This window comes from Microcaecilia unicolor, chromosome 5 (genome assembly GCF_901765095.1).
Source record: "Microcaecilia unicolor chromosome 5, aMicUni1.1, whole genome shotgun sequence".
In the NCBI taxonomy this organism is placed as follows: domain Eukaryota; kingdom Metazoa; phylum Chordata; class Amphibia; order Gymnophiona; family Siphonopidae; genus Microcaecilia; species Microcaecilia unicolor.
In genome coordinates, this window is record NC_044035.1 from 128,974,157 (window position 1) to 128,989,708 (window position 15,552).

Genomic DNA, 15,552 nt, shown 5'->3' on the forward strand with positions numbered 1-15,552 from the left:
CAAATAGATGGGAAAATGTGGGGTACAAATGTAACAAATAAATAAATAAAGCACTTGCCGCATGGTCATTTTGGGGGAGTCCTTACCACCACCCATTGAGGTGGCGGTAAGGGCTCTCACGCTAAACTGGCAGTAACTGAGCAGCGCTTTGTAAAAGGGGCCCTAAGTCAATATTCAGCACTGGCCGGCTAAGTCCACAGTGGCCAAAGATAGGCCTGCTATTTATGCAGCCCTATTTGGTTGCAAACTTAGCCAGCCAGCATTCGAATATTCAAGGGTGGCTGGCTATATCACACAATATATCTGGTTAGCCATTATCCCCCAGATTCTATATAAGGTGCATAATAATCTGCTCGGAAACTGAAGTATATTCTATAAAAATGCACATAGCTTAATTGGTTAACTAGCTAATCAGTGCGGTTAAATGGATGGTAACAAGCCATTATCAGTACTAATTGACATTAATTGAGATTTAGATGCACAACTCGCTAAGTGTATTCTATAATGTGGTACACCTACATTCTAAGTCGCACAGCTGAAAAAGGGGCGAGACCAGGGGCAAGCATGGGTGTTTCTAAAATCTATGTGCATTATTATAGAATACACCCAATCTGTGCTTAATTATGTGTCAGGATTTACACCAAGTAAAATGTGCCTCAAATGGACGTAACCAAATTTAGTCACGTGGTGAGCTGATCAGCCTATTCTATATGCCAATTGGAAATTTAAGACTATTCTATATAATTTAGGCGCACTTTACAGAATACGCCTAGGCATATTTTTTTTACGCACGGATTTTTCAGGCATCATATATTGTATCTGGCCCTATGCACTGACCACGAATATTCAGCAGGAGATAGCTGGCTATACCCCACTGCATATCTGTGGATAACCAGTTAAGTGCTATTTAACCGTCCAGGAGCTGTTCCTGGCTGGTTAAAATAGCATTGAATACATTTTTCACTTCAATATTGTTTAGGGGGAAAGTTCAGATTTTACAAGTTTGAGATATACTCCCCCCATTCTTTATTAGGTTGTTTTGTGTTGAAGTTAGTTGCTAACAGGACATTTAACATAACTATTTCTCTGTACAAATGAAAGACAAACTGCTGGGGATGCCCTTAACAGTTAACATAGAGATTGTGTAGTTAATCCATGTTAATTTTTGCAGTTAGGGGATTGTTCTATAAATGGGTACCAATTAGCCATGTAAATGACCAGAATACTGGCCCACATGCACACATACATGTATAAATGCCAGTGATCCGGCTATGTCCTATTCTGTAACTTTATATCTTATATAATGCATAGTTTGCAAATAGGCATTCATCTGGACAGAGACTGGATGGCAACTGGATGGGCACACACTTATGTGGTAACATAAAATATTATACATTGCATGCATATCTCCCTATCAAGGTATGAACATTTATACCAGTTCTATGGCTGGTGTAGGGGCTTATATCCAGTTATGCTAGTGTTGTTTAAAAGATAGTAGGTACCTAGGGGGTCTTTAGTAAAGATTAGTTCGCGTTATCTGCAGCAGGGCCCATTTTATTCCTACAGGGCCTGCTGCAGATAACTCGAGCTAACCTTTAGTTAAAGACCCCCCCTAATGTCCTTTATCAAATAGGATCAACGCAGGCACCCTCTAGATACTTAAATAGTAGCACCTCTTTATAGAATTGCCCTCCACGTACATGGTAACTTCAACGTCTTACCACAGTTCATTAAAATGGGTCCTAAATGTTTAATGCCTGTTATTGAATAGTGTCTTACAGTTCTAGCATTACGTGCATTAAAAACATGTTAATATGCTTTTTTTTTTTGTCCTGAAAACTATAATTATACCATTGGAAATGTAGTTGACTCAGCAATAACATCTAATTTAGCTTTCACATGAACCATGATAAATTAAAGTGTACTGAGTAAAATATATGTGCATTTAAATTAGCTAATTGTAATTTATTTTCAGATAAATCTGAACTAACTGCCATTGTGTTAAAGGTCTTTAATCTGTGTTAATATATTAGCAACTCTTAGTAAACAGACCTTTGACTTAAGTGGCTTCTCTAGTGCACCAGGAATAGGAAGTTCAAATCTAGTCCGACAGGGCACAGCTGAAATGTTTCCTAATGATAGTGTCTGTAATACAGATGGGGGGAGGGGGGAAATTCTGTATATGGCGCCTAAACAATCTGTGCAGAAAACATTTCTGCCTAAGCATATTCTATAAGTGGCACTTTAGGCACAGTATATAGAATGTGCTTAGTTTATATTCTAGCGCCTAAAACTATGAGCATCTATTTACATGAACAAAAAGTGGCGTAAATACTGACATGTAGATTTATGCACACTGGTCCATATTCTATAACACTGCACATAAATTGTGGAATACCTACTAAATGCCCATTTTCCTACCCATAGCCACACCTATTGTTGCCTGCATGCATTAAAATTTAGGTGCAGTGCATTACAGAATACACTTAGGGGTCCTTTTACTAAGGTACGCTGAAAAATGGCTTGCAGTAGTGTAGGGGCGGGTTTTAGGCGCGTGCCAATCCATTTTTTTAGCGCCTATAAACAAGGCCTTTTTTGTCGAAAATGGACGTGCAGCAAAATCAAAATTGCCATGTGTCCATTTTGGGTGTGAGACCTTACCCCCAGCCATTGACCTAGCGATAAAGAATCCAGGCCATAATGACCTGCGCACATCAAATGCCATGCATGCCCAAAAATAAAAAAATATTTTTCAGACATGCATATCGGATACACGCTAAAAATGAAATTAACACAGGAGCCATGTGGTAACTCCATTTTGGTGCACATTGGGCACGCATAGACGCTTATGCGGATTAGTAAAAAGGCCCCTTAGGGAATTGTGCATGTAAATTCTAATTATTGACAATTAATGCTCATTATTGCTTGCTAAGAGCCGTTAACAATGTTGATTGGCTTTTTAAGCCATTTAAATTACGTGCATTGTTACAGAATGCACATGAATTTCGGCGCAGAATGTTAGGCGCGCTATATAGAACCCGGGGGATAAGGGCCTATTTATCAAAATGCACAAATGTGTGAAATTGCATTAATGTTCCATACAGCACATTGTCATGCATTGTTAATGATTAGGACCCATTTATTTCAATGAAGGATACGCTAAGAATGCACATTAATACACTAATACATATTCCCCCTGATTCTGTAAAAGTCACCAAAAATTGTGCATGCAAGTATAGGTGGATGGCCAATTTATACCTGCAATTTAATTAAACAACAAGCTAATTAGTGCCAATAATTGGCTTTCTAACAAGCAACTATTGGAAATAATCAAATTTAATTGAAGTTTACGTGCAATTTGAAAAAGGGGAAAGGAAATAGGAGGGGCATGATAGAATAGGGGCGTTCCTAAAATTAACATACTTTGTTATAGAATAACGGGGATATGCGCCTAATGCAGGTATGCAAATTTGCACCACGGTTCAGTTGGCACAAATGGACACACCTAAAATTAGGCATGATTCCCGGGAATAAGCGATGTTCTATAAACCGTGCCTAAGTGTGGCATATAGAATAGTGCTTTTTCTGCACCGATTATTTTGGTGCCATATATAGAATCTAGCTCACTGGAGCATGTTTACTATAGTGCAATAAGCAGCTACCATGGTGAGTTTTAACATGTACAGTCTGGTAGCACTAGCATGTTTTAGTGCATATTAAATCAATCTGTATGCTAACATCCCGATTCTATATGTGGCACCCAGATTTGCATGCCCAAATTTAGGCACACTTCCAAGAGGTGCATGCAAATTAATTGAATAACAAGCTCATAAATATGATTAATTCAGTGCTAACAGCCAATTATTGATGTTAATGGGCACCCATTAGAATTTACACACACATATGGCTTCATGCTATTCTATAAAGCGGAGTGCCTAACTCTAATAGCGCGTATCTCAAAAGGGGACTTTGCCATTGGAGGGGTATGGTAATGTCAGGAGCATTCCAAAACATTATGTCCATTGTTACAAAATACTGACTCAGCATGCCTAAATTGGGGCCCTGTTTACTAAGGTGCATTAACATTTTTAACGTACCTACAATTAGCGTGTGCTAACTCTGTAGCCACCTACAGGGATCTTGTAGGCACATACACGGATAACGCATATACATGGTTAACATGGTTGTACAATTCCTTAATGTGGCTGTGCCACATGAAGTTTATCTTACCACAATATCACTTTGTATTTGTTTACACCGGAGTCTGCAAACACCTCTGCGGAAATATATAAGCCATATTGAGCCTACAAATAGGTGGGAAAATGTGGGATACAAATGTAACAAATAAATAAATAAACACATGTTAAAAACACTAACACGCCTATAACACAGCTTACTAAACAGAGTCCTTGGGCACCAGCATTTACAGCAGGTTTCAGTTTGCATAAGTCTGGCGCCTACAATTAGAATTGAGAATCGGTGCTAAGTAGGATTTTGTAAAGGGCATGTGTGCTTTATAGAATCATGTTTAGCACTGATTTTTTGGGTGGTGCATTTTGAGCACTATTTATAGAATTGCCTCCTAAATGTTAAGCACTAACCCCGAAATTCTGTATATTCCAACCTAAGTTGTGTGCGCAAAACTGGTTGTATTCTATTTTATGCATGCAACTTAATTGGCTTAACAAGACAATCAGCAATGGTAATTACCACTTAATAATTATTGCCACTAATTGGCTTTAATTATAATATACATGCACAACTTTCTAAGCGTGTTCTATAGCTAAAAAAAGAGGGTGAGGCCATGGGAGGGGCATGGGCGGGTCATGGGCATTCCTAGAATTTATGTGCATTGTTATAGAATATGCCCGTTCTGCACTTACCTTAGGTGTTGGCATTTACATCAGGTTTACATCTGGTGTAAATTACTGCAACTAAATATAGTTGCAGGAAATGGGCACTGGGCATGTTCTATACAGTACGACTAAATTTAGGCATATTCTATAAACTGTGCCTTACTTTAAGCGTAGTTTATAGAATATGCCTAAGCATATTTTTTGCCGATGGTTTTTTAGGTGTCATAAATAAAATCTAGTCATAGAAATATAACTCTCAAGGTGACTGGCAAAAGAAAAATCTCAAAAGAACACATTCGTATTGTTTGGAAGGGTAAGGGAAAAAGCCTCTGATTCATGCCCAACCTCCAACCCAATAGTTATAGGTTAATAACAAGGGTGGAGTTTTATGTATGTAAATGTTGAGTATATTTTTTGTCATAGGCAAAAAAAACCTTTGATACACATAAATGCTATCTCCACAGAGTATATGAGGGATCCAAATAAAACATGAAAGAATCAAATCCAAACTTAGCTTTCAAGTGCAAGTGCAGGGAAATTTGTGAGTCATTGGTTCAGCATGCCGACTCTGGCCATAGTTTCGCTAGAGAAGTGCTGTATCAAGGCATGAGTAACCTTCAAAAAAGATAAAAAGTTAAATCAAAAATGTGTTATCTAAAAAAATGTGATACCTACAAAATTAAAAACTAAACATAGCTCAGTAGAAGACCAAACTCAAGTCAAATCAAACTGTGCAATAAGTGAAAAACGCTGGATCCTAAAAGATAAAATTGTTCAGAAGTCATTGAAACAGGAGTACTTGCCAGAAGTAATCACTCACGAACAAACTTCCTGCTCGCTAGTCCCTGGCAAAGATGGCTGCTACATCGTAATTTAACAAATCTGTTGCCTGAAACACATGATGTCACATCCTGTAGAATAGTGCAGGGCAGCTGTTCTCTATCTGCCTAAGAGTCACTTAAAGGGATAGTCACCTAAAATTCAAAAACTCTCTTCCCTTTCATTGGTGATATATAAGTAGAATCTAGCCCTAACAGTATAGTGTGAGATTTGGCGGCGAGTGGGCAAAGTATAGGCAGAGATTTTGCATGGGGCAATCAAGGAGGACAAAGCCGTAGCGGAGAAATTAAATGAATTCTTTGCTTCGGTCTTCACCGAGGAGGATTTGGGGGGGACACCGGTGCCGGAAAGAATATTTGAAGCGGGGGAGTCGGAGAAACTAAACAAATTCTCTGTAACCTTGGAGGATGTAATGGGTCAGTTCAGCAAGCTGAAGAGTAGTAAATCACCGGGACCTGATGGTATTCATCCCAGAGTATTAATAGAACTAAAAAATGAACTTGCGGAGCTACTGTTAGAAATATGCAATCTGTCCCTAAAATCGAGTGTAGTACCGGAAGACTGGAGGGTAGCCAATGTTACTCCGATTTTTAAGAAGGGTTCCAGAGGAGATCCGGGAAATTATAGACCGGTGAGTCTGACGTCGGTGCCGGGCAAGATGGTGGAGGCTATTATTAAGAATAAAATTGCAGAGCATATACAAAAACATGGACTGATGAGACAAAGTCAGCACGGATTTAGTGAAGGGAAGTCTTGCCTCACCAATCTAATGCATTTTTTTGAGGGGGTAAGCAAACATGTGGACAATGGGGAGCCGGTTGATATTGTATATCTGGATTTTCAGAAGGCGTTTGACAAAGTGCCGCACGAAAGACTCCTGAAGAAATTGCAGAGTCATGGAATCGGAGGTAGGGTATTATTATGGATTAAGAACTGGTTGAAAGATAGGAAGCAGAGAGTAGGATTGCGTGGCCAGTATTCTCAGTGGAGGAGGGTAGTTAGTGGGGTCCCGCAGGGGTCTGTGCTGGGTCCGTTGCTTTTTAATGTATTTATAAATGACCTAGAGATGGGAATAACTAGTGAGGTAATTAAATTCGCCGATGACACAAAATTATTCAGGGTCGTCAAGTCGCAGGAGGAATGTGAACGATTACAGGAGGACCTTGCGAGACTGGGAGAATGGGCGTGCAAGTGGCAGATGAAGTTCAATGTTGACAAGTGCAAAGTGATGCATGTGGGTAAGAGGAACCCGAATTATAGCTACGTCTTGCAAGGTTCCGCGTTAGGAGTTACGGATCAAGAAAGGGATCTGGGTGTCGTCGTCGATGATACGCTGAAACCTTCTGCTCAGTGTGCTGCTGCGGCTAGGAAAGCGAATAGAATGTTGGGTGTTATTAGGAAGGGTATGGAGTCCAGGTGTGCGGATGTTATAATGCCGTTGTATCGCTCCATGGTGCGACCGCACCTGGAGTATTGTGTTCAGTACTGGTCTCCGTATCTCAAAAAAGATATAGTAGAATTGGAAAAGGTACAGCGAAGGGCGACGAAAATGATAGTGGGGATGGGACGACTTTCCTATGAAGAGAGGCTGAGAAGGCTAGGGCTTTTCAGCTTGGAGAAGAGACGGCTGAGGGGAGATATGATAGAAGTGTATAAAATAATGAGTGGAATGGATCGGGTGGATGTGAAGCGACTGTTCACGCTATCCAAAAATACTAGGACTAGAGGGCATGAGTTGAAGCTACAGTGTGGTAAATTTAAAACGAATCGGAGAAAATTTTTCTTCACCCAACGTGTAATTAGACTCTGGAATTTGTTGCCGGAGAACGTGGTACGGGCGGTTAGCTTGACGGAGTTTAAAAAGGGGTTAGATAGATTCCTAAAGGACAAGTCCATAGACCGCTATTAAATGGACTTGGAAAAATTCCGCATTTTTAGGTATAACTTGTCTGGAATGTTTTTACGTTTGGGGAGCGTGCCAGGTGCCCTTGACCTGGATTGGCCACTGTCGGTGACAGGATGCTGAGCTAGATGGACCTTTGGTCTTTCCCAGTATGGCACTACTTATGTACTTATGGTTTGAGAATTGCAGTCAGTGTGCTATGGGTAATGTGCTCTACCTGGCACATATGCAATTAAGGCTGCATCACTTAACACCACCTCAATATTCACATTTATAGTGCCTGAACTTCAGGTGCATTGGATATCATGTCCTTGTGGAAACTGCATGCCCCCAACAGTTACCACAGAGTCTTTGCACTTAGAGGGAGATGCACAAAGCTTATTGTGCTTCAAACATTTGCTTTAGACCGGTTGTAGCTGGTCTAAAGCAAAACTTATTTAGCGTCTAATGCAAAAAAGGAGTTCTGCATGGTTTAACCGTTCACCATAACAGCTACTGATAATCCAATGGAAATATATTACGAGCTTATCAGTATTCAAATTAGCATTCAGTGCAATGCACAGAAAGTAGCACCAATCTTAATGTGCAAAATCTTTTGGCAGGTCAGGATCTGTCCTTGTATGACCAATTACAGACCCTGGACTGTAAACAGAAAGCACCCCACAGATCGGGAGGCAGTTGATACATGTTGTTTATTAATACTGAGAGATATCAGCTAACCCTTTCACATTTTGCCATATTTAATGGTGGCCTTTGTGTATCGGCCCCTTAATATACGTTTATTATGGCTGTTAACCTGTGTTTATTTATTTATTTAAAATGACATATGATAAAAGACAGGATTCAGTAATGGTTAAAAGAAAAGAAAGCATGCATAAGAGAAAGCTCCCTAAGGGATCCTTTTACCAAAATGTGGTAAGTGCTAGTGCATGATTAGCACAGCTTAAAAGAGCTTGCCGCAGGGCGTGGTCAGGCATCCTGCAGTACATTCTAGGTTACTGGGCACCAGGGGCATAGCTACATGGGGCCAAGGGGGCATGGTCCCCCGTAAATTTGGCCCTGGCCCCCCCGTCGACCTCCCTCCCGCCGCCAACCCTCCCCCGGGAATTAAGTGACTCTGCACAAGTCACAATTCCCCATTGCCACAGGTACAAAATAAGTACCTGTATATAACTTGATTATGACCACAGAAAGGCAGCATATCAATTTCCCTTTCCATATCTTTTCTGTATCGGTTTCTTCAGTAAGGTGTTAGTTTTAAGAAATTTTAGCTGTTAATAGATTGCATTCTGGTGTAAGCAGCATGATTAATTACCATTTATGGAAAGACATGCATTCCTTTTGTAAAGCAATACCATGAGTTTATTTAGAAACTACTATGAAAATTAAGGGCAAGTCTTAACACATTGAACAAAATGATGTTCGTGCATGAGGTTTAATGTGGTTTGAATGACATCTCAACTCATCAGTCCCTATTTCAAGAGTTTGTCTCCTCTCTCTCCATTGCATTTGTAATGAAGCACTAATTTGGACTAAAGTCACTCAAATTCAAGACTTAGAAAAATTTAAGGTCCAAAGGCATAGATCTTTTTGAGCCCTATATTAAAAAAAAAAGCTGGTCTCCTAAAGTTGAGCTCTATTTTTAACCAAACCTATAAGCATAACTTGTCAGCTGAAAATTCATCTTAATTTAGGAACAAGTTATGCTTATAAATTTAGACCTGCTATTCATTTGCTTAGATTTATGAGCCTAATTTATGAGTCGAATGGTGAACATCAATACTAAGCTCATAACCTTTTTTCCCCTGCCCTAAATCTGCCCCTGTTGTTACTCACCTTTTATTCTTCCTAAATTGAGGAGTTTAATGAAACTTTGAGTATAAATCTAGGTACTAAGCCATAGTAAATTTTCAAAAAGGCAAATCAAAAAGCATAACTCTCAAAAGATAGGAGCAAAAATCCTATGAATATTGAGTCCTCAGTGTTCAGAAAACTGACTGAGAAGGTTTTCTCTTTACATGAGATGAATTTCCATTTGTACTCATTCTGCAGGCTTCTTGTTCAATCTGGTGCATTTTCAAATAATGAAATGTCATGTTAAAAAGACTCTAGTGCAGCAAGTTTGATTGTATGTGTCATTAGGTACATGTACCACCTGATGGTTTTCATTAATTAAAATTGTTCCAGAACATCTGCATCAAATCTAAACTGTCTGTTTGCCCTATATGTGACATGATTTTATTACAAACTGAAATCTGATGGGGTTTTTACCTATGGATAAAAATCCCATTATATGTTGTTGTTGTTGTTGTTATTGTTGTTAAAGAATAACCTTTTTTTCAAAAATTAAAATTACCAATCGAACTTGTAGATTACAGTAATGAATCAATAGTAACTCTCATGTATAGCTTATATATATATATATATATATATATATATATATATATATATATATATATATATATATATATATATATATATATATATATATGTGTGTATGCATTACATGCACAAAATGGCACTTATAACATTACCCCCAAATACAAATATGTGCTATAACAACAAGATATGTATTGTGGATGACATGAGTGTAGACATGTTTGGCAGAGGAGTTTGGGTAGCGTGCAGGTGAGGTCACAACGTTATGTACATAGGAGGAGATTTTATATATGGCACCTAAAAACATTGGTGCTGAAATCAGTGCCAACTAAGCATATTCTATAATCTGTGTCGATTTAGGTGCCGATTATAGAATACACTTAGTTCATATTTCAGCTCCTAAATCTACGCACATCCGTTTACACCACCGAAAATGTGGTGTAAATCCCAGCGTGTAGATTTAGGTGCATTGGGCCATACTCTATAACTAGGTGCAGAAATTTCAGAATGCCCAAGAAATGCCCATTTCTCTGCCTATAACCACGCCCCTTTTGCCCGTGTGAATTAGAATTTTGGTGCACGCCATTGTTTAAGTGCTGTTATCAGCACTCATTAGCTTGTTCAGCTTGTTAAATTACACACATTGTTATAGAATCTGCGCCAATTTGGCATCGATCTTTAGGCAAACTATATAAAATCTGGGGAATAGTGGCTGATATTGAGCCAGCAGCAGTCAGCATATTTTTGGGCCACCACAAACTTTATGCCAGTGCCAGGCACTGGCATTGATTATGTAGGCATACATGGCCAGATAACAATATTCAGCACTTACCTGCATAACTTGAACTGCATAAAGATAGGACAACTTTTCATGCAGCCCAATTTATGCGGTAATCATATGCAGTTACATGCTGAATATCGGCACATAACTGTATAAGCGCCGAGTGTGTCCTAGAAGTGCCCACAAATTAGCTGGTTTCAGTTTAGGTGCTAAGAACTAGATTCTATATATCACTCCTAAAAAATCAGCACTGAAAAAATGTGCCTGCACATTATAGAATACACCTAAATTTACGCTCGGTTTATAGAATACACCAAGCACTTGTCCATGCATGAAAAGCCCATGACCCGCCCATTGAACACCCATGACCACACCCTTTTTCAACTATGCAACTTAAATTTACACGCATCACGCTACAGAATATGCTTAGACGGTTGTTCACACAAATTCTAATTCATGACAATTAGTGTCAATAATTGCTTGCTAATTGACTATTATCAGTGCTGATTGGCTTGTTAATAATTAAGATGTGCACGCAGATCCGGAATATATTTCCGGATTTGCGCATGCAACTTAAGTTGTGCTATATAGAATCTGGGAGTAACTGTGAATATTCAGTGGCACAATCCAGTTAAGTGCCACTGAATATTCACGGTTAGCACTGAAGATATGACTTAAATGGCCTGGAGCCTCTCGTGACCATTTAAAATGCTTTGAATATCAGGCAGATAGATTACAAAATGCACACTTGCATATATTTCAGGCTCCAAAGATAGAATAAATGTATGTGCTGTACTGTAGCCAACATTTCAGATGGTTTTATGCTGAAACTTTGTCTCTAACTTTAACGTAAGCACCTTTCTGGTTGTCTTTGTCTGGTTTGGATGTCTATCTGTTTGCTTACTCTTTCCTTTCTACTAATGGAGTTCTTTTCTTCTTTTTGTTTAATGGTGTATTGTAAACCGCTTGGATATGTGCCAATTTAGAAGCCGTATAATAAATTAATAAACAATAAACGATACATGTCTTTTTACCTAGGCAACCTGCTATAAAATTATTCTCCACATGTTTCACCTAGGGGAAAAATAAATAGACACTATAAACTATTTGGGAAGATATTCAGAACTGGGAAAGGAAGAACTTTGCATACTATATTGTAACCTTTATTTAAAACTCTAGTAAATTGTGTTGTGCAGTCAAGAAGAAAAATAACACTATTTTTTGCCTCCTAGAGTTCTATTAGAAACAAATAAGGACACCCTGATACAATTCCCCAACTTCTTCAAGGTCTGTACATTATGTTATAAATGAAGCATCCTCAAAGACCTTTAGGACAGTGGGCACTTGGGAATATGGGCTAAACTTCGAAATGCCATGGGCTGTTATCTCTGAATAAAAGGAAGCAAAGAACTGATGTATCCATGTATTTCTATAATTTTTAAAGAAGACAGAGCCAACAAAAACAGAGCTGTTCATAAAAGACCAGGGTAATTCAGTGTGTGGATGTAAGATGACATTGAGAAATGAAGCTAGAAGAGACAGCTAAAAGTAATATTATGTACAGAATGCAGCCAGAACAAAAGCATTCTGGATTTGAGGCATAAATGAGGCCAATTGCTAGAGAAAAGGGTATGAATCTATGACTGCCAGATCAAAATCAATGCTGTGAATATACATTTTCTTAGTTTCACTATAGAGGTTCCTAGTAAATTGTATTATTCATCTGTGCCATTATCTGGGCATTGAAACTGATGAATCTCAGTTGGTATAGAGGATTATCCATCAAAGCTAATTTTAGAAAGCATTGCTATCATTTTGAGAAATTAAATCAAACTTGGGCCAGTAATGCAGATGGCAGATTGCTGATTAAGGAGCTCTTTTACTAAAGGAAGTTAAGTCCTAATGCACACTAACCCCTAGATTCTCTATAGCGAGCCTAGAGATCTACGCCAAAATTGGCACGAATTCTATAACAATGTGCACAACTCAATTTGGCTTAATAAGCTAATGAGTGCTGATAACAGCACTTAGAAAATAATAATGAGCACTAATTGAGCACTAATTGGCATCAAAACATGCACTAATGCCAGGGAAGGTCCCCTTTTGCTACAGCTTCGCAAAAGGGGCCCTTAGTGAGCTGTACACATAAATTCTAATTAATGCCAAGTAGTGATCATTATCAATGCTAATTAGATTGTTTTTAATCCAATTAAGTTACTCGTGGTGTTATAGAATCCACCTGGAGTTTAGCGTGGATCTCTAGGCGCACTATACAGAATGCGGGGTTAGTGCGTGAATTCTTACTGCCATCAAAATGGGTGGCAGTTGGTGCACACTGGATGGTTACCACATGGGTAACATGTGAGCCCTTTCTGCTAACTCAATGGGTGGCATTAAAGCTCATGCACTAATTTTTGTGAATAGATTTGCAGTACTGGAAATATTAGTGAATGGCTATTAGTTGGGAAAATGGAAAATTGGCCGTTTTCTGGCTGCGGTAAAAGTGGCATTAGCACATGGGAAAGACCCGCGCAAGGACACACTAAGGTCACATTTTACCACAGTTTGGTAAAAGGATCCCTAAGTGCATGTTAAGTATTTTTTAAAATTAATATTTTGGAAGGGGTGTGTCAAGAGCAAAGACTGGATGTGAAAGTGATAACCGGCTAGGGCTTTCACGTTAACAGGCACTTACTGGCTAATGATGAGTTGACGCAGGAGCTGCCAAAAAATACAGAAAAAGTCCCTATTTTAGAAATGTGCTAGAAATGGGCTTAGTATTATCGAAACAAGATGGACATCCAACTTTCATTTTGATAATATGGTCAGGGACACCCAAATCTTGACATTTAGGTCGTCCTCGGTTTTTGTCAGTTTTTGCCAGTATGTCAGGCTCAGTCTCTGTCTGTCTTCAAGTCTAGGCTTAAAGCCCACCTCTTCGCTACTGCTTTCGACTCCTAACCATGACTCTCTTACTCAACACCCGCACTTATCACCCCTACCACTTCAATTTCCCCACCCCTAGCTGTCTGTTCGTCTGTCCAATTTAGATTGTAAGCTCTGTTGAGCAGGGACTGTCTTTTCATGTTAATTTGACCAGCGCTGCGTAAATCTAGTAGCGCTATAGAAATGTTTAATAGTAGTAGTCCTCGGTTTTTGGCGATAATGGAAACCAAAGACGTCTATCTCAAAAACGTCCAAATCCAAGCTCTTTGGTTGTGGGAGGAGCCAGCATTTGTAGTGCACTGGTCCATCTCCATGCCAGGACACCAACCGGGCACCCTAGGAGGCACTGCAGTGGACTTCAGAAATTGCTCCCAGGTGCATAGCTCCCTTACCTTGGGTGCTGAACCCCCCAACCCCCCCCCCCCAGGTCCGCCTGCCTGAAGTACACTGCACACGCTACAATTGCTCCAGGGACCCGCATACTGCTGCAATGGACCCGAGTATGGCATTTGAGGCTGGCAAAAAAAAGATTTTTTTTTTGGGTGAGAGGGGATTGGTGACCACTGGGGGAGTAAGGGGAGGTCATCCCCGATTCCCTCCAGTGGTCATCTGGTCAGTTGGGGCACCTTTTTGAGGCTTGGTTGTGAAAAAAATGGACCAAGTAAAGTCGGCCAAGTGTTCATCAGGGACGCCCTTCTTTTTTCTATTATCAGCCAAGGACGACCATCTCCTAATCATGCCCCAGTCCCGCCTTCAATACCCTGCCGACACACCCCCGTGAACTTTGGTGTCCCCGCAACTGAACGCAGTCGAGGGTGTCAAAAATATCGGCTTTCGATTATGCCAATTTGGACGACTTTGCGAGAAGGACGCCCATCTCCCGATTTGTGTCGAAAGAAGGGCGTCCTTCTCTTTTGAAAATAAGCATGATAATGGAATAAACCGAGAAACTGAAGAGTAGCAAATCACAAGGGTCTAAAAGAACTCAAAGATTAATTTACTACTACTATTACTACTACTAATTAATATTTATGTAGCACTACTAAACATACGCAACATTGTACACTAAAGACCTGTTGTTTAAAATTTGTAATCTATCAAGAAAGTCAGCCATGGTACATGAAGATTAGAGGGTGACCAATACATTGCCAGTCTTTAAAAAGAGATGTAGGTCTACAGACTAGTGACCCTGACATTGGTACTGGCCAAATGGTACAAACTAATCTTAGAAACAAATTACCAGCCAAACGTAGCCCAGGATAGAAGAACCAGCATTTAGGAAAGGGAAGTTTTGTCTTACAAATCTTTTACATTTCTTGAAATTGTTACTGAACTTGTGGATAAAGCCAATACTGTATCTGGATATTCAAAAGGCATTCGACAAAGTCCTTTATGAGAGACTTCTAAGGAAATTTATAGTAGGCAATGCCATGTTGTGAACTGGGAACTAACTAAAAGATAGAACACAGAGGGTGGGATTAAATGGTTATTTTTCTCAGCGGACAAAAACAAATAGTGGAGTGCCCCAGGATATGTACTAGGAATGATTGTTTTTAGTATATTTATAAATCATGTAGAAAAGAAAATGATACAGATGATCAAAATTATTCAAAGTTGTTAGATCATAAATGGGTTATGAAGAGTTGCAGAGGGACCCTGTAAGGTTGGGGGCTGGGCATCTAGACAGCACATGAACTTTAATGTGTACAAGTGCACATATGTAATGCATATATGTAATGCATATAGGGAAAATAATCTTAACTATGGGCATACAGTGTCAGATTCCATGTTAAGATTAACCCAGGAAATGTTCCTGGAATCATTGTGGACAATAAGTTGATATCACT

The 15,552-nt window shown here is 39.4% G+C and overlaps 1 protein-coding gene across 3 annotated transcripts in view; it reads left to right on the top strand.

The window, feature by feature from the left end:
- NRG3 (neuregulin 3) overlaps positions 1-15,552 on the top strand; it is a 1,503,806-nt gene that overhangs the window by 499,627 nt on the left and 988,627 nt on the right. The window lies entirely within an intron of this gene.